Below are 26,102 nucleotides of genomic sequence, written 5' to 3' on the forward strand. Positions count from 1 at the left end.
TCACCATATCCCAAATACTTTCGAATGGCGACAAGTCTGGTGATCTGGTGTGCCAGGGAAAAAGGCTGACATCCCTTGACACCAAGAAGGCACTTGTTCGTGCGGCAACATGTGGTCGTGCATTGTCTTCCTGAATAATGGCGTCTGGATTGTCGAGCAGAAAGGGTATGGCTACGGGTCGCAGAATGTCAGTCACGCAAGTCACTTTGGTCACAGTGTCCTGAACACGCACCAACTGTGATTTGTTGTTGTACCCAATTGCACCCTGCACCACAAGGCCTTGAGTGGCGCTGTGTGTCTTGTGTGAATGCAGTCACTGTAATGCCGCTCTCCCCCCCCCCCCCCCCCCCTCAATCTGTGGTGATCCAAAATGTGGTTATCATTTTCAAACGAAACTAACTTGGATTCGTCCGAATACACTATCTGATACCATTCCTGTCCCCAGTGACGTCCTTCCATACAGTTGCCGTCTAACATGTTTCTGCACATTCGTCAAAGGTAGGTGAAGAACTGGACGACGCGCACGTAGCCCATGCCGTAATAAATGGCGACGAACTTTCACCCCTGATAGGGTACGTTGTGTTGCACTGTACCACTGTTGCGCCAGAGGCGACAACGAGAGCCGCAGCTGGGTAGCGTTGCGCTGCGATATCAATGTTGAACTTGAACCCGCGGGTTGGCGTGGTTCAAATGCTGATCATTTCTGTAGAACATACTAGTTTACATGTCCTGTGAATAGGAGCGTCCTATCTGTAGTCGTTCAAGGTGTTCTGTTTTTTTCTGAACATGAGTGTAGAACACAATTATGTAGAGTCAGCCGTAAGGCATTACCGTGCAGTACTCCGATCAGTCACTGTTTTCTTCTAGTGTTAATTCTTTACCCATCTTATTTAATAATTTTATAATGTTTAGCAGTATATTACGATGTGATGATGGAATCTGGAATGTACTCTGGTCGTCTCCTCCAGAGCACGATCCAAATCTTCTTAATCTAGTAAGGAGAATGTGATGAAAGGGGCCTGTTAGTTGACTTTTTAATCTCCTGTAATATATTTCTCTTCCTTTTCGTGATTTGTAGTATTTATTTTCTTACTTTCTTCGAGACCTCACAATAACCAGTTTCAATGTAAATATTCTGATTCTTTCAAAAGCACATTGCTAATCCAACGTATCAGAAGTAGGTCTTTGGAGATTACATCGACCATCAGCCATTAGGCTTCGCTGGCGTCTAGCATGCCATGTGGGTGCCTTGTTCGAAGGAAGTCATCCATAATTTATTTGCTGTTGCTTGGTTGTACAATACTCTGGAGTGTTAAGATGTATCTGTTTCGGGAGCCTTCTGAGGATGCATGCCATTCGGATGAAGTCATTTTGTTTGATGGAAAGCCACACTGCTGAACAGTCTCGAAGATGTGTGGTAAGGTCAACCCAATTTACATCCTGTACAATTTACCATGTGAGGTTAACTGGGTTTGCTTATTAGTATTCTCCTGCGTGCTAGTACCCTTGCAGATATTTTCATGAATAGGCATTTAGGCAGAGAGTGGGCACTGTTGATGATAATAATACTGATTATTATTATTATTATTAGCAAATACTGCAATATCTTTGCATGGTAGTTATTTTTCAGGAAATGTGTAAGGTAAGGTTATGTATGATCCTGTGTTGCTGGATTCTGATACAGGTGGTACCAGTGCCTCACTGAACTGCTATCATTACACAGTACACAGTCAGTAGAAGCTCAGGTTTCTGTTAAAAGAGTTTTCACCTGGTGAAATATTTTCCGCATTCAGAATTTATTTGGACAGAAAATGGAAGTACCGTAGTTACCTGTTGTTATATAGAACTGTTCATTCTTGTATTATGCCTGCTTTCTTCTTCTGTTGCGAGGGATTTATGAAACTGTGACCTGTGTCATTACTTAATAGATGATTTCGAGTCAGATAATGCTAGAAATTTATTCTTTTGTGCGTCGCATATTTCATTCTGCATATCACTAAAATATCAGACCATATTTATCAATGTCTAGAAGCATAGTCCTTTTTTACACAAACACACACACACCTTTCACTATTCCGAATTGTGTGTAGAAATGAGAGACTGCTCTTTGTTTGTAGCCATATACATTTAGTTATAGACTTAACTGGTATGAGGCCATTGTGAGCAACAAACTGTTACTTAATGTCATTAATTACTGCTTCTGTTGCATATTAGGACTTACCATATCACCAAGCTGATAATCGTCTTCCTTGAGAGCTGACGATTCTTCTGGTGAACCCAGTTCCTGTGAAAACAAAGGACAAATTTTTTGTTAGCTTTCACTAAAAGACTCATTATCTCCGTTCACACTCTACAAACCATAGTGAATTATACAAGGTGTTACAAAAAGGTACGGCCAAACTTTCAGGAAACATTCCTCACACACAAAGAAAGAAAATATGTTATGTGGACATGTGTCCGGAAACGCTTACTTTCCATGTTGGAGCTCATTTTATAACTTCTCTTCAAATCACATTAATCATGGAATGGAAACACACAGCAACCGAACGTACCAGCGTGACTTCAAACACTTTGTTACAGGAAATGTTCAAAATGTCCTCCGTTAGCGAGGATACATGCATCCACTCTCCGTCGCATGGAATCCTTGATGCGCTGATGCAGCCCTGGAGAATGGCGTATTGTATCACAGCCGTCCACAATACGAGCACGAAGAGTCTCTACATTTGGTACCGGGGTTGCGTAGACAAGAGCTTTCAAATGCCCACATAATGAAAGTCAAGAGGGTTGAGGTCAGGAGAGCGTGGAGGCCATGGAATTGGTCCGCCTCTACCAATCCATCGGTCACCGAATCTGTTGTTGAGAAGCGTACGAACACTTCGACTGAAATGTGCAGGAGCTCCATTGTGCATGAACCACATGTTGTGTCGTACTTGTAAAGGCACATGTTCTAGCAGCACAGATAGAGTATCCTGTATGAAATCATGGCGGTGAATCGAGGAAGTACAGTACATACTGACGAAACTAAAATGAGCTCTAACATGGAAATTAAGCGTTTCGGGACACATGTCCACATATAACATCTTTTCTTTATTTGTGTGTGAGGAATGTTTCCTGAAAGTTTGGCCGTACCTTTTTGTAACACCCTGTATAATAGAAAGTAGTACCATTATATTGGATATTAGTGATTCTTCCCATTCCGCCAATATATGGAGTGCAGGATGAATGTCTGCTTAAATCCGTTTGTGCTTGCTGTGATGTGTCTAAGCTTGTCTTCACGGTGCCTATAGAAGCAAGAACTGGGTTCCTGTAATATATTCCTGGGTTCCTCTCTTAATACTGGCTCTCGAAACTTTGTAAGTACCCATTTGCTGGATAGTTGGTGCCTGTCGTCAACTGTTCATGTTCTTCAGTATTTCCAAGGCGCACTCTCATCCGTCAGACAAAGTTGTAACCATCCATGCTGTCCTTCTTGAGAAATGTGTGGGCTTTTGTCAAATAGTACTACTATTCAAGGATATTTGTTTGTAGAGTGAATGTATTTTTCCAGCATCATACCAATGAAACTATGTCTGCTACGACTGAGCTTACGTGTATACCCAAAAGTTTTTAGATACCAGTTTTGTATCACAGTTCACTGATTAAAGTTCCGAGTCATTGATTCAGTGATCACAGGACATTACGCAAGGCCATCAACCACGGATCTTGCCGAGTTGTGGTCGCTTGCATGCCTCAGTGATACAGGTACCCAAACCAAATAGGGGGGGGGGAGGGGGGTCTGTGGAAAGGCCAGACAAACATGTGGTTCCGGAAGGACAGCAGTCTTTTCAGTTGCTGTAGGGGTAACAGTCTGGATGATTGACTGATATGGCCTAGTAATATCAGTTAGCCTGGCGTTTATGAGTTGGTGATGTAAATGGATAAAAGGAAGAGGAAACTACAGCCGGAACTTCTCCGAAGGACTGCATAGTTAGATAATGATAGGGTCTTCTTGGGTAAAATATTCCGGATTCCATTCGGATCTCCGGGCGGGGGCTACTCAGGGACTGTCGTCATCAGCAAAAACAAAACTCCAAAACTGGCATTCTATAGATCAGAAAGTTTAGTGTTAGACCCCTTAATCGGCTGTATAGGTTAGAAAATTTAAAGACGGAAATGGATAGGTTGAAGATAGAGGTAGTAGGGATTAGTGAAATTCGGTGGCAGGATGAATAGACATCTGGAGAAATGAGGACAGGGTTACAAACGCAAAATCAAATAGAGGTAATGCAGGAGTGGGTCTAATAGTTAATAAGGAAAGAGAACAGGAATAGGCGTAAACTACTAAAATTAGCAGAGTGAACGCATTATCGAGCCGTGATAGACACAGTGCCAATACCGTACACAGTAGTACAAGTGTATATCTACGCAGATGATGAAAATATTGAAAGCATATATAATGAGATAAAAGAAATAATTCACATTGTTAAGGGATAGGTTCAAAAATGGTTCAAATGGCTCTGAGCACTATGGGACTTAATATCTGAGGTTATCAGTCCCCTAGAACTTAGAACTACTTAAACCTAACTAAACTAAGGACATCACACACATCCATGCCCGAGGCAGGATTCGAACCTGCGACCGCAGCGGTTGCGCGGCTCCAGACTGAAGTGCCTAGAACCGCTCGGCCACACCGGCCGGCCGTTAAGGGATAGGGAAATTTAACTGCTATGGGTGACGGAAGTCGGTAGTAGGAAGAGGAAGAGAAGGAAAAATAGTGGTTGAATATCGACTGGGGAAAAGGAATGAAAGAGGAAGCCCCCTGGTAGAATTTTTCTCAGATCATAACTTAATCATCTCTAACACTTGGTTTAAGGACCATGAAAGAAAATTGTATACGTGGAAGAAACCTGGAGACACTGTAATGTTTCTGATCCATACGTATTATAAAAATGGATGTACGTCTATATGTATGTATGTATGTTCCATACTTCCTCCTAAACCGCTGAAACGATGTCAACCAGATTCGATACACGTATCACTTACTCTCTGGGAAGATTCCGAGAGGAGGTAAGAAACACATACCTATCAAAGGGCTAGGGGTGGGTGTAAAAAAACAGCGTAGCCCTTGACGCGTGAATACTATTACTTAAAAATTACGTAGGCTCCTGCGACCGGTGTTATGACGATTAAAATACTTCTGGGTGTTGTACTGCGTCGTTATATAAAATACTTTAATTATAAACTTACAACCGATGTTTCGACCGTATTACAGCTTCCTTCCTCAGTACAGGACTGTTTTGGTAGAGGAAATGTGGCTCTATTTACTGCAGACGATCTGTCTCAATAAGTCATATTTTTCAAGCTTAAGTGGCCCTAGAATATAAGAGGCTAGACATGACGGAAGGTAGAGTGCAGGAAAGAAGCTGTTCGTGGGCTAGCCGGCTTGCCAGTGATTGACTACGGTTTGCAAATCAGCGCGTGGCTTCCGGTTGGCATGTTTTCTTCTAATGCGCGCGGAAATACACTGATAATTCCCGTTCAATAAATAGAGCCACCTTTCCTTCACCAAAACCAATCTTCCCCTGAGGAAGGCCGATGTAGTACGGTCGAAACGTTGGTTTTAAGTTTATAATTAAAGTATGTTACATAATTGACGCGGTACAACATCCAGAAGAATTTTAATACCCTTTACTTTAGTCATCCAGTATTTGAGAATGAGAGCACTTACTGACTTGCAACAAACTTGACTCTTAATTTCTAACTTTTACGAAACTTTTTCCCGTTGGCAACCCGCGCAAAAGGTCGATATTTCATCGCTTACTACATTATCGCTACTCATGCAGTGAAACTGCCGCATAAAGGGTGACGTTTAAATTTATTACTTCTTCACTACTAACTATATTCTCGACGTATGTTGCAGACAGTATTCACATGTACCAGTGTATGTACTAGCAAAATTATACACTCCTGGAAATGGAAAAAAGAACACATTGACACCGGTGTGTCAGACCCACCATACTTGCTCCGGACACTGCGAGAGAGCTGCACAAGCAATGATCACACGCACGGCAAAGCGGACACACCAGGAACCGCGGTGTTGGCCGTCGAATGGCGCTAGCTGCGCAGCATTTGTGCACCGCCGCCGTCAGTGTCAGCCAGTTTGCCGTGGCATACGGAGCTCCATCGCAGTCTTTAACACTGGTAGCATGCCGCGACAGCGTGGACGTGAACCGTATGTGCAGTTGACGGACTTTGAGCGAGGGCGTATAGTGGGCATGCGGGAGGCCGGGTGGACGTACCGCCGAATTGCTCAACACGTGGGGCGTGAGGTCTCCACAGTACATCGATGTTGTCGCCAGTGGTCGGCGGAAGGTGCACGTGCCCGTCGACCTGGGACCGGACCGCAGCGACGCACGGATGCACGCCAAGACCGTAGGATCCTACGCAGTGCCGTAGGGGACCGCACCGCCACTTCCCAGCAAATTAGGGACACTGTTGCTCCTGGGGTATCGGCGAGGACCATTCGCAACCGTCTCCATGAAGCTGGGCTACGGTCCCGCACACCGTTAGGCCGTCTTCCGCTCACGCCCCAACATCGTGCAGCCCGCCTCCAGTGGTGTCGCGACAGGCGTGAATGGAGGGACGAATGGAGACGTGTCGTCTTCAGCTATGAGAGTCGCTTCTGCCTTGGTGCCAATGATGGTCGTATGCGTGTTTGGCGCCGGGCAGGTGAGCGCCACAATCAGGACTGCATACGACCGAGGCACACAGGGCCAACACCCGGCATCATGGTGTGGGGAGCGATCTCCTACACTGGCCGTACACCACTGGTGATCGTCGAGGAGACACTGAATAGTGCACGGTACATCCAAACCGTCATCGAACCCATCGTTCTACCATTCCTAGACCGGCAAGGGAACTTGCTGTTCCAACAGGACAATGCACGTCCGCATGTATCCCGTGCCACCCAACGTGCTCTAGAAGGTGTAAGTCAACTACCCTGGCCAGCAAGATCTCCGGATCTGTCCCCCATTGAGCATGTTTGGGACTGGATGAAGCGTCGTCTCACGCGGTCTGCACGTCCAGCACGAACGCTGGTCCAACTGAGGCGCCAGGTGGAAATGGCATGGCAAGCCGTTCCACAGGACTACATCCAGCATCTCTACGATCGTCTCCATGGGAGAATAGCAGCCTGCATTGCTGCGAAAGGTGGATATACACTGTACTAGTGCCGACATTGTGCATGCTCTGTTGCCTGTGTCTATGTGCCTGTGGTTCTGTCAGTGTGATCATGTGATGTATCTGACCCCAGGAATGTGTCAATAAAGTTTCCCCTTCCTGGGACAATGAATTCACGGTGTTCTTATTTCAATTTCCAGGAGTGTATCATTGTATGCCTCATAGTTCAGGAGATGTGATGTAATCACTGTGGTGTGTGAAAAACTTCCATATCATGCATGACGTGAAAATTTATTATTTCTTTGCTACTTACTCTACTCTCAACGCATGTCGCAGGCAGTATCCACACATGCCACTGATTGTTCCTCCAAAAATTTATCATTGTAGGCCTACGACACATAGTTCAGGAGATATTATGTCGAATATAGACATGCGTGAAAAATTGGTGCATCTTGAATGACGTTTTAATTTATTACTTCATTTCTAATAACTCTATTCAAGACACATTTGCAAACAGTATCCAAATATGTCACTGGACGTACCTACAAAAATATATCACTGTACGACGCATAGTTCAGGAGATATGGCGTCAAATACTAAGAAATTGGTGTTTCAACTGTACGAATCGTATTTGGGTAAAAGTCGTCTTAGGCACATTGAGATTCAGTGAACGTAGGCGTAGTGGTGAAGGTACCCTGTCAACGAAACTCCTAGTTTTCGAGCAATTAGATAATGCATTCCTTAGCGATATGTTCATTTTGCAGGCAAACAGCAGTGTTATTTCCTAACAAAAATAAATTCCGCAATATACTGTACACTACTCGTATGTAACGGAAAAGACTGTTTGAGCATTAACGTACACATTTATTTTCGCCCTATAACATGCATGCATGCATGCAATCATACATACATATATACATTAATATGCACATAAATGCATACATAATTATACCTACAAAAGTTATTTTCATTCACAATCGGAATAAGATGGAATGTTTTTACAAATACGAACTTTTGCCTGTTTATTGTAAAATGACATTTTTTTGCTGGTGTATTTTGCTGCATACGATAGTGCTCATATGTGATAATGAGATCTTATTATAAGGTGTTCCAGGCAGAGGCAGGACTTCAGTCAATGTTTTCTACTTGTGTTATTGATTTTAGTATGCTACTTGAATACGTTGCACTTTCCTGTGCACTGACAGGTGTGAATGATCGTGTCCTTGAAAACTGGCGAAGACATCTGGTGGTAAATAACTGAATGAAGTTTCATTATTAATACTCGGTCATGTAGTATAACTTGCGATGCCTCCAAAATAAATTTATTTATAATACGCACTTCGAGCTTGCGGGCAAGTTTACATTGCCTGAAAAAGTAGACGTTTAACGGCTGGATGTATTTAGTGGTTCGTGGGGGGGATTATTTCTGTGCGAATACCTTTTTCATTTAAGGATTCGAATACATTTTTCATTTAAGGATTTCTGAATTTCAGGTTCTTAAAATATAGCTCCATCGCTTTACCCAGTCCAAGAGTCAAACAACAGTAAGGTGTTGGAGAGAAAAATATTCCATCGAACTGATAACATGGGTCTGTGTTAGTTTACAACTTTGTTAAAAGCAGTTTCTTGTGTTATTAGCTGTCACAGCCTTGACCAAATGGTGCATTTTGTTCTTAAAAAAAAAGTGCACCTTTCTACCAAGGAATCCAGCAGAGGCATATAAAGTTGGAGAGTATAAGAATGTGCTACGCATGAAATAGATTTCACCACAGCAAAGATGTGTTTTTCTCCAATATTCGATGAGTCTTGTTCATTTGCCATTTCATATGCAAATCGTGACTGCTCTGTATTGAAAATGCTGTTTCCACTATAGGCTTCGCATGCGATTAAGGCATTAACCTCACGTACAAACGCTCCAGCAGACTCCGTTACGTCTTTTTCGTCCTTCATTTCTTTCGTGGAAACATAACTTGTTATTTTTCGGGAAGGAATGTGGTTTTCTCTTTTAAATCTGTCTACAAAAGTATTCGAAGCAATGCATTTACAATTGTGTTTCTTGGTGGAAATAATAGCCCAGTTTCGTTAATTGTAATCATGGTCAATCAAGCCAGGCCCCGATCAATTTATTCTTTAAAGTTTTCAGAGATCTCCTTTTTTACTAAAGAATACTGACATGAGTTTGGAGGGCTTTCGTAAAATCTTATCGTTTTCCTAAGCCTAATAATACCTAGGGGGAGGGTACGTTATGCCTACCTTTTGAAAATACTGTAATCAGGCAATGAGCTTTATATTTAAAAATTTTGAAAAATATGATGATTGCTTTTAATGAGTTCTTATACAAGATTCACTAATTGTTTTAAATTTTTCCGGAAAACATAACACAAAGATTTAAGTCTTAGTAGTGAAATGTGACTTTTCACAACAAATGTAATATTCATATCTTCAGGTTTTGGATCCTTCTTACACATCTATACACGAGAGTTAACAACATTTGTATTCTTTAAATTTTTTTGTGGTCATAAACTATGGTGTACGCATTACGGAAAACACGTTGGTGTTGCTAAGTGTGTGTTAAAGAATATTGTCGGGCCCTGGACATAACTTATACATCGGCACATATTTAAAAAGTATGTTGTTAATAAAAGTTAAAACCAAGTAACGAATTTTTTTATTTTTTTTGTGGTGAGCTTGAAGTACCCTCCCCTCCCCCTTTCCTGGTAGTTCGTAATGGTTAACCACATTTATTGTACAATTAAACTTCTTTGCAGTCGCTTATACATATTTTCTATTACACCCTTTTTTAACTTTTCTGTGTATGTATACATTTTATTACACCTCTCTAAATGGTTTCGGTCAGCTCGTTTCGTTTAGCTCTGTCTTGTGATGATAGTTCATACTCGCTTGTAGAATAACCTTTGTCATTCCTGCTTTCAATTGCTGTGGCTCTATAAACACATTCCTCCACAAAGATATTCGCATCTTCAACATCTAATGTATCATTTAGATTCAGAGATATTTCTTCAAAGAACTTATTGATAATGAAGTCAAATACGGAATTCACAAAAGGAAGATCTTCAATTCTATCTTGTACTACATTACGATACGCTGTTGGCTGTGACACATGAATTGGATGGATGCGATGCATGCTGACTGAAAAATAAAAGTTTATCAATATTAGACTTTTGTGAAAACTTTTAACCAGAAGAATAAGTGTATTAACAGTACGATCGCAAATACATAGCTACTATTCTTTAAACGTACCCCTCCCCCATCCCACTCACCAGCTCAGCGCCCAGGGGGAGATAAGCGAAGGGGACAATGTAGCGCGCCCGTCCTGCGCTGCAACCAGCCTCTATAAGCGACAACCGTACAATAATAATCTCGATTAAAGAAAAACGAGTAACGGTTGTAGCGCTATGTACTGGAGCACACCACATACCCGAATTTGCATCCCTCCTAGTCGTTTGTATTGTGATGAAAAAAATCCGTACTGGAATAGTACGCGCATAATTACTGTCCATGTTTAATCAAAGGCCACACAGTGTAGCGTTTCCCACGCGCACAGAAAGGATACTGCTGTGGCGACATCCTTATAGCTTCTGTTGCGTGGCTGAACGGCCCAACAACACTCATGTGTGTAATAAGAGAGGACTAAAAAAGATTGATTTCCGATATGCTGTAAGTGCTTGTTTTTTTTTCGAGATATTGTAGCGTAATAGCATCTGTAAATCAACAGTAACATTTTGACACCGCTTAAGGTGTTTCGTCTTCTAAATACACAGAAACAGAGACGAAATAACACGATTACAACAAGTGTAAGGGCATAGCGAATACTGTTTTATTCCAACAACACTTGGAAGAGACAGGAAGCCCATACAAAAATGACCGCCAATACCAGTCTTGTTCACCCCTTCTCTCGATTATTTCTCCGCTGAACAGAATCAATACAAGATAGGTTTGACGGATGACATCTAAAATCTTTTCAGGGAAGGGCGAATAATTTTTCGGGAAATGGATGACAGAGTTCCAAAGATGATGATCTTTCCCCTCATAGGACTGCACACCGTTCAGCAAACGATTTACTTGGTTGTACCGATCCGTTTCAGCGAATAAAAAGATACGAGCTTCGGGTCATACTTGTGAATGGATTTAGCAGCTTCTCAGTACATGGAACTCCAATACGCCGACGACATCGATGCATGCTCTATCCTATCAAACACACCCGAACGTCTGTTACTGGATATTAATATGGATTAGAGCATATACACTCCCGATATACATCATTCTGATTTTGAAACGCACATCTCGGAAGCTGCAGTTTTTAATGGATCATCACTGACCTTCAATGAAATGGAATTTTCCAATCACTGTTATAATGTTATTTGCGTAATTGCATCACGTTCCCGACAACTGCTTATGTGTAAACGAAATTTGTCCCATATTTTCGAAAACATGTCATCACATATCCTCAATTTTATTTTTCAGTCTTCTGTATGTTAATCTTTTCAGCAATTGGGATGCATGAGATTTTAACCTGATTGTGCAATAGTTTTCGCACCTTTCTCCCCTTGCTGTCTTCGGAATTGTCTGGATGATACTTTTATGAAAGTCTAATGATACACAGCCAGACTCATAGCGTCTACACACCAACTTGAATAGTCGATTTCCCCCTAATGATATTAGACAATCAGATGGAATACTATCTATCTCTGCTGCTTTATTTGGATATAAAGTCAACAAAAGCTGCTTTAAATTCTGAATCTGGATCTCCTATGTCTTCCTTACTGCAGTTAATGCTTCCGATGACACTGTACGGGATTTCTAGTCCTTTTAATTTGCAACGGATTTAGTTGCGTTCAGGTCAACTACAAGCCTCATCACAGGTCATCTCGTCTCCTCGTAGACAACCCCATAAACTGTGAACACCCTACATCTAAAACAAACACGCTGCAAGCCGCTGTACAGTGCATGATGCCCGCCTGGCTAGCCGCGCCGTCAAACGCGCTGCTTCCCGAGCGGAAAGGCGTGACGGTCTCTGGCATGAATCCACCCCGCGGATTAATGTCGAGGTCTAGTGTGCCGGCCAGCCTGTGGACGGTTTCTAAGGCGGTTTTCCATCTGCCTCGGTGAATGCGTACTGGTTACCTCTATTCCGCCTCAGTTACGCTATGTCGACGATTACTGCACAAACATTGTCTCCACGTACTCGTACACCATCATTACTCTACCACACAAACAGTTGGGGTACACTCGCCTCTGGTATGAGACGTTCCCGGGGGGGGGGGGGGGGGGGGGGTCCACAGGGAGCCACATCGCGCAATAGCCCTGGGGTCGGTGTGGGGCGGCGGTGGAGTGGGCGGACTGCTGTGGCCTGTTGTGGGGTTGTGAACCACTGTGAGGGCTACGGCGGGGTGAAGGCTCTCCATCGTTTCTAGCTCCTCGGTTCAATACACACACAGTGCATGGTGGAGGGTACATCTCACACCAGTATTATCGGTTAAGCTTCCATCCCAATCTCACACACTGATCGAGTAAAAAATAATGGTCTATATACCTCCGTACATAACCCAATCCACACTTAGATTTCTGGCAAAAATACGACATCTTTCCCAGACTTGTTTTTTTCGTAACATATTCAGATGGAGTGTACCAACACATAGGATCCTAGGAACATTCACTTGATGCTTTTGATTTGCGGATCAGCTATGTTACACAAACAGATGTGGTCTCACATGGTTGATAGACAGTGACTATGTAGTAGTAAGCTGTCGAAACAATGTTACTTTCACCAGTACGTATCATTTGAACACAAACAGGTTTATGTGTGCTAATGCCACGACGTTGCCCTCAACGTTATAGTGGAAACTGAGAATGTATGGTGAGATACAAAGGTGGGAGTCGTTCAAATATAGTGGGAGAAGCTGTATGGTAAACTGACATATTTCGAGGGGTAGTTGATGGCTAAGTACGCCACATTCTGTCTGGGCATTCCTGTCTTCATCAACGGCGGTCTTAGTGCATCAATGCTCATTGTGTGTGGTGCTGATTCTTTAAAATTAACAGCTCGAGAGTCATCATAGAGCGTATTTCAAACGCATCAAAGTATCGTGAATATACGTGGTTTAAAGGAAGCGGTTTGTGCTGCAGTGGAGCAAGAGTAGACCTGCGGTGTTGTCTGTGTGTGTGTGTGTGTGTGTGTGTGTGTGTGTGTGTGTGTGTGTGTGTGAGAGAGAGAGAGAGAGAGAGAGAGTGTTTGTGACTACCTCTCACCATTAACCAATGTTCCATTAAAATTACAGTCTTCTACACCATGTTCATGCGTAATATACACCCCATACTGATTTCTGAAATTTTATTTGCTAATTATGGTTCAAATGGTTCAAATGGCTCTGAGCACTATGGGACTTAACTTCTAAGGTCATCAGTCCCCTAGAACTTAAAACTACTTAAACCTAACTAACCTAAGGACATCACACACATCCATGCCCGAGGCAGGATTCGAACCTGCAACCGTAGCGGTCGCGCGGTTCCAGATTGTAGCGCCTAGAACCGCTCGGCCACCCTGGCCGGCTGCTAATTATGGAATAGTCAGTTATCCACTCTCTCCCACAGTCTTCTAGGACCTATGTTCTCCCTCCTGATTTCGAAATATAATTTGTTCATGTACACAATATTCATTCTTCCAGTAGAGCAATGGAATCAGATGATTGTAACATAATTTCTGAATGTCGGTCAGGGCTATTTATGTACAGTGGTTCTGTGTAAGGTACTTCCTGCCATCATTAAGAAATGTCCCATTAAAACTACAGTCTTCCGCACCATATACATCCCATACTGATTTTTGAAATTTAGTTCGGTATTGTTAGCATTTAGACAGATTCGAACTCAAACACTCCATTTCCCTAGTTATAAATCAGAACTTAAAAACCAGTTTCATTTTACTGGAGGAAGATGTAAACGTTTCTGCCAGAAAGAAAAAACTTCGCATTTTATCCGAATCCATAAACTGGTCGTCAAGTATTGGATGTCATTACAATAGTACAGGCCGATGGTCCATTTCAAAGTCAACCAGTTCTGCTCTAGATGTATTTATTACATTCCTGCAGTATGCACACAAATTTCTCTTAATATGCCTCCTGATTCTGACTGTCTCTGCTGGTGCACTGTCTCTAGAGTGCATAGAATTCCCCCTATTATAGTAATGATACATTACATCATTCTTCCGTCCAACATATAGTGCGTGCATTATGAAACCAAGCACCTTCTACCGCCAATTCCGATTACAGTACATCCGCTGTATAATTGTTTTTACTAAAGTAATAAGACATATGGCAGTAGGCAGCACACAGATTTTATTTTTTCTCCCTGCAGTACACCTCAGTACAGAATGTAGTCGCTACTAGCTTAGTGGGGTGTACATGTAGCAAAGCTCATGTTAGGAAGGAACTGAAAGAACTCTTTAGCACAGATCTACCAAAAGCACTCTTTTGGAGGACTAAATGGTGCTTTTTAACTTCATGGATGACAGCATACGTTGACGGATTTGTGGTATTCTCTGTCAGTTCTATGTTTCGACTCTAAAAAATCACAATTCTTCAACGCAGGTCAGGAGGCGTTAATATCTCTGTGTAATCATAGTTGTCATATTAAGAGCAGACCTAAGAGTGACTGAAATAGGAAAAATCAAGAAATGAATGCATTTTACTGGTAATGTTGTTTTCTTCAAAATATATATTAACAATGTATAAAAATGTATTGTAAAGTGATAGTACTTCGTACAACACCGTTGCTCTCGTCAAAACTGCTCTCATTGTAGCTAAAAGAGGTCTGTGGCACACAGCACACAAGGAAAGGGTAGGTCCACATATAACGCAAGCAACAGTATGTCTGCAGGGAAAGAAGAGTTCTCCCATTTCTTTCTGGAACAAGGGGCGGTGTCTGGAGGACGATTCACCAGCGTTAGGTCCGTGGTAGTGTCGGGTGGGGGAGTGGGGGCTTGAGAAATCGATAGACACACATACAGAAAAATAGCGCAATTGCGCTAGGTGTTTACAGTTGTACTCCATTTACAAGGAAATCTAGAACGCAGGGCGAGAAGTGATGTCATAACCACGTGAGCAGAAGTGTCGGCATATTACATGTTTAGAGTAGGTTATATACACACATCAGAAAATGTTTTGCATCACCCCGGTTCCCAGAACTGAAGATAGACTTTGACTGTGGATATTGTATCACAGACACAGTCCCTCTGACTGTTCAGAGATGTCACTAAACCTGCCCAAAAATGTAAACAACCATGCATGAGCAGCCCCTATTAGACGGAGGGGGTCCGACAGCCGATCAGTTCCAGTCATTCCACCAGGAAGGAGGCACAAGGCTCGTGTTGTTTGTAGTTCAACCATGTCTAGACAGTCAATACCACGGTTCGATCGCGTCAAGGGAATTGTTCAGGCGTCTCGGAGTGAACCAAAACGATGTTGTTCGGACATGGAGGAGTTACAGAGAGACAAGAACTGTCGATGACATGCCTCGCTCAGGCCGCCCAAGGACTACTACTTCAGTGCATGACCACTACCTAGGGATTATGGCTCGGAGGAACCCTGACAGCAACGCCACCATGTTGAATAATGCTTTTCGTGCAGCCACAGGACGTCGTGTTACGACACAAACTGTGCGCAATAGGCTGCATGATGTGCAACTTCACTCCCGACGTCCATAGCGAGGTCCATCTTTGCAACCACGACACCATGCAGCGCAGTGCAGATGGGTACAACAACATGCCGAATGGACCTCTCAGGATTGGCATCACGTTCTGTTCACCGATGAGTGTCGCATATGCCTTCAACCAGACAATCGTCGGAGACGTGCCTGGAGGCAACCCGGTCAGGCTGAACGCCTTAAATGGTTCAAATGGCTCTAAGCGCTATGGGACTTAACATCTGAAGTCATCTGTCCCCTAGACTTAGAACTACTTAAACCTAACTAACCGAAGGCAGGATTCGAATCTGCTACCGTAGCAGCAGCGCTGTTCCGGACTGAAGCGCCTAGAACCGCTCGGTCACAACGACCGGCTGAACGCCTTGGACACACTGTTCAGCGAGTGCAGCATGGTGGAGGTTCCCTGCTGTTTTGAGGTGGCATTATGTGGGACCGACGTACGCCGCTGGTGGTGCCTGGGATAGATTGGAAAGGGCTGTTTATGAACGACGTAACCCATCAACGCTCTGAAGGATCTACACCGAATTGCCATTGAGCTATGAAAGCAGTTCGCTCTGTAACGTAGTGGATGTCTGAGGATGTTGGGGAGGTATATCTGTGAAAGTCTGTGTTTGTGGTATGTCTAACTGCTTCTTTTGTATGATACTTGTAACCTATGCAGAATGGAGATATTCCCACATTCACCTCCTGAATCATCATCACTATGCAGTTCAAAATGTGGTACGTGGAAGATTAGGTTAGCTCACCCTAAATATAGAACATACGATGTGTGGCTGTCATCTTTCAAAGGTTGTGCTTTGTCTGTTAAGCACCATCCTGACAAACTAAGTGAAACTGGGTTGTTTCGTACCGGCGACGGAGATGAAACCGGGTGTTTCCATTGTGGAGGAAGGTTGAAATATTGGGATGAAACTTACAGTCCATGGGCTGTAGATGCCGTGTGGATTTCCAGGTACTTATTTGTGCTTCTTGAGAAGGCTAAGGATTTTGTGGATAATATTTGTCAGAATATAGATGCAAGAATCACTGCAAAGGATGCAGTTAATATTGGTTGTGTTGGTTGGTTGGATTGGGGGAGATGACCAAACAGCGAGGTCACCGGTCCCATCGAATTAGGGAAGGATGGGGAAGGAAGTCGGCCGTGCCTTTTCAAAAAAACCATCCCGGTACTTGCCTGAAGCGATAGCTAATATTAAACCTCCATCAAATCTTCTGAAAACTGCATCCCAACACCGTGTGACTGTGAGAGCTTGTGACAATTCTCACCTGAGTAAAATCTGCTTCCAGGAAGAAATGGGACTACTATTCTTTCCCTGCAGACATATTGCTGCTTGCGTTGAATGTCGGGCTTCCCTTTCCTCATGTTCAGTGTGAATTTATTGTCTATTTTTCTATATTGTTAAAACACATTGTGAAGAAGAAACATTATCATTAAAATGCATTCATTTCTTGTTTTATCCTACATCGATCACTCTTAGGTCTGTCCTTAATATGAGAACTATGGTTACTCTATGATCTTTACTGCTCCTGACCCGCGTTGAAGAATCGTGATTTTTGAGTGTCGGAACATGAAACTGACAGAGGATACCGCGGTTCCGTCAACGAATGCAGTGTTCCGTTAGGTTAAAATGCATCATTTCGTCCCCCAGCAGAGAGATTTTGTTAAGAACTGTGCTACACAGTTCCATATCATCCGCTAACAACTGGTTTGCAACATGTACAAATGGCGACTAGATTTCATATTGGCATGTATTGCAAGAGAAAAAAGGAACTCTGAGTGCTGCCTACGGCCATGTGTCTTAGTACTTTAGTAAAAAGAATTACACAGCAGATAAAATCGTAACTGGTGGTGGAACGTGCTTGATTTCTTAAGGTATGCGCTATATGTTGGACGGAAGGATGATGTTACATTTCAATAATTTTATAGGGTTGAAATCTATGCACTCTAAGGGATATTGTACTGTTTTCCACAGCCAGAAGCAGGAGGCATATTAAGATAAGCTGGTATGAATGTTGCAGGAATATAACAAATCCGTACAGAGCAGAACTGCCTGACGCTGAAATGGGCATTCACCCTGTGCTACTGCTATGCCCCCCATAGGTGACTACTAGCTTATGGTTTCGGGTAAAACGTCAGATCTTTTTTAACAGAATTCAAATGTGCTACTACATAATGTCGCGAAGAAACGCCCACATATTCCTCCGCCAGAAGGAACCTGGGTTTTAAGATCAGTCTTATAACTATGGAAATGGACTGTTTTAACAGAACATTTGTTAATAATGACATGGAGTGCCTTATGCAGCAACACTGTACATAAATAACCCTGATAGACGTCCGGAAAAAATATTATATCTGTTTCCATTCCTCCGCTGGAAAAATGGGTGTTGTCTTCCTAAGTAAATTACATTTCGAATTCAGAAGGGAGTCTATACGCCATAGAAGACTGTGGGAGTGAATGGATAACTGACTACGGAGTTGTATATGCATGTACATGGTGCGGAAGATTGTAGTTTTAATGTAACATTGATTAATGATGCCTGGCAGTGCCACACGCTTAAATAGGACAGATAGATTTTTGAAACTATGCGATAGTATTTTGCAAATAATTTTTTTGTGTGCTCTGAATACCTTTTGGAGTAGAATACCATCTTGCACTGAAGTTTCGTTGATCTTAGAATGAGTGAGTAACCGAAATCACGAACATCATATGTCCATCTTAATGCTCCGACAATCTTAAGTAAGACAATACCACAGATCTACTCTCGATCCACTGCAGTACATACCTCTTCCTGCAGACCACGTGTGTTCACGACACTTTTATGCGTTAGAAATACGTCTATGACGACTGTTAATCTGTTAATTTTAACGTAGCAACACCGAACACAACGAGTAATGGTGCACTAAGACTGCTGTTGTGAAGACAGGAATGTCAAGACAGAGTGTGCCGTACTTAGCCATCAACTACCCCTCGAAACATGCCAGTTTGCCGCACAACTTCTCCCACTGAATTTGAACTAGTCCTACCTTCAAATTTCACCATACAGTCTCAATTTATACTATAACGTTTAAGTCGTTGTCAACTCGACAGCTCACTACTACAAAGTCACTGTCTATCAACCATGTGAGACCACATCTGTCTGGGTTACGTAGCTGATCTGCAAAGCAATAGCATCGTGTGGATGCTGCTACGATTGTTGTGTTGGCACAGTCCAGCTGAATATGTTACGAAAAAAAGGTCTGGGAAAGATGTCGTATATCTGCCAGAAAGCTAAGTGTGAATTAGGGTATAAATGGAGGTATATAGACCATTAGTTTTTACTCAATCAGTGCATGAGATTGGGATGGAAGGATAACCGATAATACTTGTGTGAGATGTACCCTCTTCCATGCACTGTACAGCAGCTTGCGGCGTATTTGTTTTAGATGTAGGGTGTTCACAGTTGATGGATTTGTCTACGAGGGGACGAGATGACCTGTGATGAGTCTTGTAGTTGACCTGAACGCAGCTAAATCTGTTGGAAATTAAAAGGACTAAAAATCCCGTACAGTGTCATCGGAAGCATTAACTGCAGTAAAATGCCTAGCAGTAACCATCTGGCGAGAACTGAAGAAAAGTGCATCTGTCAGGCTCAGAATCTTAGGGGAAGTAACCCAAACACTAAGAAGTCACTAGTCAGGCAAGTGAGCAGCCGCCAACTCCGTCCGCATCTCTCGTAACTAACGTTACAATTCGGACCAACATAAAGCACTGGTGGGTGTGTTTATAAGAAATTTAAAATCAAACAAGTACCACTCCACCTACACGTATACGCACTGCCCACTGCTCTAACCGGAATACGATATTAGGATCAGCCCACTCTCGAATCACACGTTTGGAAGAGGGGAAGCAAAAATGAACAAGGCTGTGATCAAATCCTAAATCTCTCCCCACTCTCACAGTACTCTGAATCATGTATGGTTGTGAGAAGCAGTTGCACCAATGTAAATAATTCAATGGATAGTGTACGTGTTGGAAACTCTGTGACACTCTTTGATTAACAATCTGTTGCTATATCTCATATGAAAAAAAGACTATGTATTCCTCGCAAAACGCTGTGCTTTCAACGAAGATTCTGACTCTATCATGAAATCGTATATCTAGGCAGGCCGTTGTAGCCGAGCGGTTCTAGGCGCTTCAGTCCGGAACCGCGCTGCTGCTACGGTCGCAGGTTCGAATCCTGCCTAGGGCATGGATGTGTGTGCTGTCCTTAGGTTAGTTAGGTTGAAGTAGTTCTCAGTCTAGGGGACTGATGACCTCAGATGTTAAGTCCCATTCGTATATCTAGCGTAGGGATAATAGGAATGCGATAAAGGAGATTACGGCACATACGGGGACATACTTATAGACACTCAATCGGTATCGATGAATTGCAGGTGATATGTATCAGACTTTCTTGGTGCAGTCCTCGTATACTAAAGGTGTAGCAGCAAGGTTTTTTCTTCCCAATAGAAAACCTATATATGGGGTAGCGGTCATAGGTGAGATTATGGTATGTACAGAGGCATACAGGCCTTCACTTTTACTCGATAATTACGCATATGCGTGGAATAAGAATGAAAAAATCCATAATACCGCTACGACATAGTCCACACTGTGCACTTTTCAGCTGTTTGCAAAATATGTATGCAGATGTAGGCTCGTGTCTATGGCTGGGGTACGTCACCAGTAGGCTGTATAGATTTACAGAGGACTGACGATTGGTGAGAGCTGGAGCTAAGAATAAATAAATGCAACTATTGGACCTAAAATAGTCAAAGAGTTCTGCTAGTGTTCTATTACGCCATTTACTACAAATCACGGGAACCAGTACCAATCGTAAAATATCCAGACATAAGCATCCCAATGGTGGTGAATTTCTTCCTGTCCGTTAGTGCGCTATTTTTTCTCATTGTGATAGCTCTGTACATAGTGAATGATGGGTAGATTGAGAGACAGACTACTAACTAGCCAGTACTGTTGCAATGTGACGGTATTTCGAGAGAATTAGCAGCAGTGTGTGACTTGGCTGGGGATATCTAGAGGCAGCCTCACTCTTCAAAATTTTGTAGATGGAAAACCCATGTATCAAAGACTGGAAGATTCGTGACTGATGAGAATATGGGGGTAAGCAATACATTGACATAAAGGGAGTTGAGAGATGACCACTGTTGCAATTTCAAGTGTTGTGGGCAAACATATTACCCCTCCCCAACATGTCTGAAAGAACAGACAGCCCGTATATAATTATGGCGATGATGACCAATGATCCCTTCAGTACAGATCCACAGTAAGCTCGAACTCTTACGGAAACCGGCGAGATGCCATGAGTAATGAGGCTAATGAGCAGGCTCACTACATGAGTAATGTGTGGTATAAGTTGAGAATTTGGGTCTGACAGGAGGCATGCTATGGTAGTCCGTGAGGTTATGGTGACCATTGTGTCCGGATGCCATAGTAGTCAGCACATCTGCCTAGTAAGCAGGATACCCAGGTTCGATACACAGTCTGGCACAAATTTTCAACTTTCCCCATTGATATAAATCAATGCCCACTGGCAGCTAATGTCTTTAATTTGCTTGGGTCTTGATTCGTAGTACTTGAAGGATCAAACTGGTGTCAGCTACAAGCTGAGAAATAAACTGTGTTTGTAATTTCAGAACAATAATTAATATAGTCTCCCGTACTAATACACTGAAGAGCCAAAGAAATTGGTACATCTGCCTTATATTGTGTAGTGTCCCTGTGAACACACAGAAGTGCCACAACACGACATAACATGAACTTGACTAATGTCTGAAGCAGTTCTGGAGGGAATTGACACCATGAATCCTGCAGGGCCGTCCATAAATCCGTAAGAGTACGAAGGCGTGGAGATCTCTTCTGAACAGCACTTCCAAGGCATCCCAGATATGCTTAATAATATTCATGTCTGGGTAGTTTGGTGGCTAGAGGAAGTGTTTAAACTCAGAAGAGTGTTGCTGGAGCCACTATGTAGCAATTCTGGACGTGTGGAATGTCGCGTTGTCCTGATGGAATTGCCCAAGCCTATCGGAATGCGCAATGGACGTGAATGGATGGTCTCGCGGTTCTAGGCGCGCAGTCCGGAACCGCGCGACTGCTACGGTCGCGGGTTCGAATCCTGCCTCGGGCATGGATGTGTGTGATGTCCTTATGTTAGTTAGGTTTAAGTAGTTCTAAGTTCTAGGGGACTGATGACCACAGCTGTTAAGTCCCATAGTGCTCAGAGCCATTTGAACCATGAATGGATGCAGGTGATCAGACAGTATGCTTACGTACATGTCGTCTGGCACAGTCGTATCTAGACACATCAGGAGTCCCATATCACTCCAACTGCACACGCCACACACCATTACAGAGCCTCCACCATTACAGACCCTCCACATGCAGGGTCCATGGATTCGCGGGGTTGTCCCCATACCCTTACACGTCCATCCGCTCGATACAGTTTTAAACGAGACTCGTCCGACCAGGCAATATGTTTCTAATCATCAACAGTCCAACGTCGGTGTTGACGGGCCCAGGCGAGACGTAAAGCTTCGTGCTGTGCAGTCATCAAGAGTGTACGCATCACGATAGCAGACAAAAATGTACTGACAACACAGTTACCAGTGTAAGTGTGTGCTGTTATCCAGTATGAATGGGCCCGTGGGACTAGTGTGTCCGTCATCGGTGAACGCGTACAGACCGTGTATGGTGAGGAGGTCATGACTCGTCAAATGGTTTGTTGCTGGTGTTGCACGTTCAGAGAAGGACTTTTACGTGTTCCTTGCACTGAAAGTCTCACTCTCGGGAAGTCACCTCAAAACCAATGCTGAGATGGACCAGGCTGTGCGACGATTTCTTGCATCGCAGGACACCGAGCTTACCATAGTGCTTTCTTCAATCCGCTTGCATGACACAAAGCTTTACGCCTCGCCTGGGCCCGTCGACACCGACATTGGACTGTTCATGACAGGAAACATGTTGCCTGGTCGGTGGGGGCTATGACGAAAAATAGTGCAAGGCGTACAGTTCAAGAGGCCATAGCGTATTTGTTTTTGACAATAAGGCTTCCGTGTGGAAAGCATTGACGAAACTTACTTTCGGAATGTCACTCGTAAATAAGGGAGTTTACTGTAGGAGGAAGTAACTGTATCTGTTGTATCTAGATAGCTCACTTCGTAAGAATTAGAACCCTGGTTCATAGTTTTAATATGTAAATAAGTTTCAAGCCACTAAGCTGCGGAGTAGAACATTTAATCAGGAAATAAGTATTTCTTAACGTTGCATTTACAAAGCTGTCTGTGTCTATAGGCAAACTAGGTGAAAATTTAAGGAAAAATATCGTTAGATGAAGAGCGTTTGTGATTTCTTACAAAGGTGTCTTTCTAGAGGTACTATTGAGTAACTTACCACAGACTCGTAAATTGTGTTGAGAGTTGGAGTCCAATGGAACCTCAGCTTCTGTGGAAGAGAAAGAGAAATGGGTTTGATCACACATCTAAAAAGACAATAAGTTAATACACTCATATACTACAGCATCTATACTTGGCAGCAGGCACGCAAATAATAACAGTAATGAAGTATGAAAATTTCCTTTTATCTACGTCCACATTTAATTACCCCTCATTCCCTTCGTTAAAGCGTGTTTTATGAAAACTGCAACATTTGGAAAGAGTGACTGCAATGAATTCTGAGATATGTTCTATGCTCACTCATTATGATGCTTTTAGAAAACGAAAATATTCTCTCTAAATATCAACGTGGATTCTGCAGACAGTGATCTTGAAAAACTAAGCGCGCACTATTCGTCCGTGAGATCCAGAGCGCCGTAGACAACTGTGGAAACGTTGATGCAGTATCTACAGTTCTTCATAAGCCCACGCCGAGTCCGAGCACATGCAATATTCGACCAGCAATAACACGTAACTGTCCAAATCTGTGACCTGAACCTTCACCCACCGCGACTGACGCAGAAGGGCGAGACCGCGCTGTCAGCGTGCCTGCGGGAACGCTCGTACGGCAGTGGCGGTGGCGCCCGCCGAATACGAACGGTTGTGATCGTGATGACGGGATGTAAGCGCACCGCCACCGTTGATGCTGCGTTTCTTGACTTCAGGAATAAGTCCGACACAGTTCCACAGTTTAGTGAATCATGTACAACCGCTCCGTACCCAAAGACTGGGAAGTTGCACATGTCACACCAGTACCCAAGAAAGGAAATGGGAGTAATCCGCAGAATTACAGAGCCACGCCAATAACTTCGATTTGCAGTAGCATTTTGGGACATATACTGTGCTCGAACTTTATGAATCACATGGAAGAAAACGATTTATTGAAAAATAGCCAACACGGATTGAGAAAACATTGTTCATGTGAAACACAAGTAGCTCTTTATTCTCAAGAAGTAATGAGTGCTACCGACTGGGGACGTCAAATTGGTTTCATATTTTTAGATTACGGAAGGCTTTTGATACCGTTCCTCACAAGCGATAACTGGATTCGTGATTTCCTATCAGAAAGGTCACAGTTCGTAATAATTAATGGGGAGTCATCGAGTAAATCAGAAGTAATGGTTCAAATGGCTCTGAGCACTATGGGACTTAACAGCTGAGGTCATCAGTCTCCTAGAACTTAGAACTACTTAAACCTAACTAACCTAAGGACATCACGCACATCCATGCCCGAGGCAGGATTCAAACCTGCGACCGTAGCGGTCGCGCGGTTCCAGACTGAAGCGCCTAGAACCGCTCGGCCACTCCGGCCGACTCAGAAGTAATATTTGGCGTTCCCTAAGGAGGTGTTATAGGCTCTGTGTTGTTCCTAATCTACATAAACGATTTATGAGACAATCTGGGCAGCCCTCTTAGGTTTTTTGCAGACTATTCTATCATTCACCGACATGTAAAGTCATCAGATGATCAAAATGAATTGCAAAATGATTTAGACAAGATATCTGTCTGGTGCAAAAAGTGGCACTTGGCTCTAAATCAAGAAAAATGTGAAGTCATCCACACGAGTACTAAAAAGAATCCGCTAAATTTCAGTTGCATGGTACACTGCACAAATCTAAAGGCTGTAAACTCAACTAAATACGTAGAGATTACAATTAGCAAGCAAACAAAAGACTGTGATTTATTTGCAGAACACATAGAAAATGTAACAGGTCTCCTAAAGAGACTGCTTACACTACTCTTGTCCGACCACCTCTGGAGTATTGCTGTGCGATGTGGGATCCGCATGAGTTAGGACTAACGGAGGACATCGAAGAAGTTCAAAGAAGGGCACCTGGTTTTGTATTATTGGGGAACACTGGAGAGAGTGCCACGGATATGATCCACAAATTAGTGTGGCAGTCATTAAGGCAAAGGCGTTTCTCGCTGCAGTAGGACCTCATGAAAATTCAGTCACCTACTTTCTCCTCAGAGTGTGAAAATATTTTGTCGACGCCCACATACACAGGGAGAAATGATCATGGTAATGAAATTAGAGAAATCAGAGCTCGCACGCAAAAGATCTGAATGTGCGTTTTTTCCGGGCGCTGTTCAAGAATGGAACGATAGAGAAGTGCCTTAAAGGCGGTTCGATCAACCTTGTGCCCCGAACTTAATTGTGCATTGCAGTGTAATTCATGTAGGTGTAGGTGTAGATGAAAATAAGAGCTTACCGATTACGGACCATATTTGTATCCACAACATTCCTGCAGAGAGAACTTCGCACGTCGTTCTTGGTGGGACAAAATTGTGAGATGCAAAGGTAATTTTAGGAGTACCATGCGTATGGAAAATCAAGAGGATTATTAAACTTTTATTCCGCTACTAATTACTAGCAATGGAATTATGGTAATGAAAGCAGTTGAGCGAGGGGGGGGGGGGGGGAGGTTTCACGATTTGCACTAAATGATGTCCCTACGTTCATTCACAAACTTAGGAACTGACCTTACTTCTGACGAAGACGGTATAAAGACGTTGTGGCATTTTTTCCAGTTTGCTGTCACATATTTTGAATTGTCACTGTATCGAGTGACTGACAATCTGGTTCAGATACTTGTGAACGTAACATCGTGGTTAGAATCCTTATTCTAAACATCAACTCTTATGGTATTGTGTGGCAATTTGTGTTATGATTCTCAACGTCACACTATCAATATTTTCACACTTGTTCCGTCAATATAAAACTAAAGCCAAAGGAATAATATAGGCAAAA

The 26,102-nt window shown here is 43.0% G+C and overlaps 1 long non-coding RNA gene across 1 annotated transcript in view; it reads right to left on the reverse strand.

Annotated features, from left to right (window-relative positions):
- Nucleotides 1-2,219: 2,219 nt before the first annotated feature.
- Nucleotides 2,220-26,102, reverse strand: part of LOC126184562 (uncharacterized) — an 83,904-nt gene continuing 60,021 nt past the window's right edge. Inside the window, exons 3-4 of the long non-coding RNA XR_007536839.1 lie at nt 23,310-23,360; nt 2,220-2,284 (exon numbers count right to left, since the gene is read on the reverse strand). This is a non-coding gene — a long non-coding RNA (uncharacterized LOC126184562). The remainder of the gene's footprint in view (nt 2,285-23,309; nt 23,361-26,102) is intronic.

This window comes from Schistocerca cancellata, chromosome 4 (genome assembly GCF_023864275.1).
Source record: "Schistocerca cancellata isolate TAMUIC-IGC-003103 chromosome 4, iqSchCanc2.1, whole genome shotgun sequence".
NCBI lineage: Eukaryota > Metazoa > Arthropoda > Insecta > Orthoptera > Acrididae > Schistocerca > Schistocerca cancellata.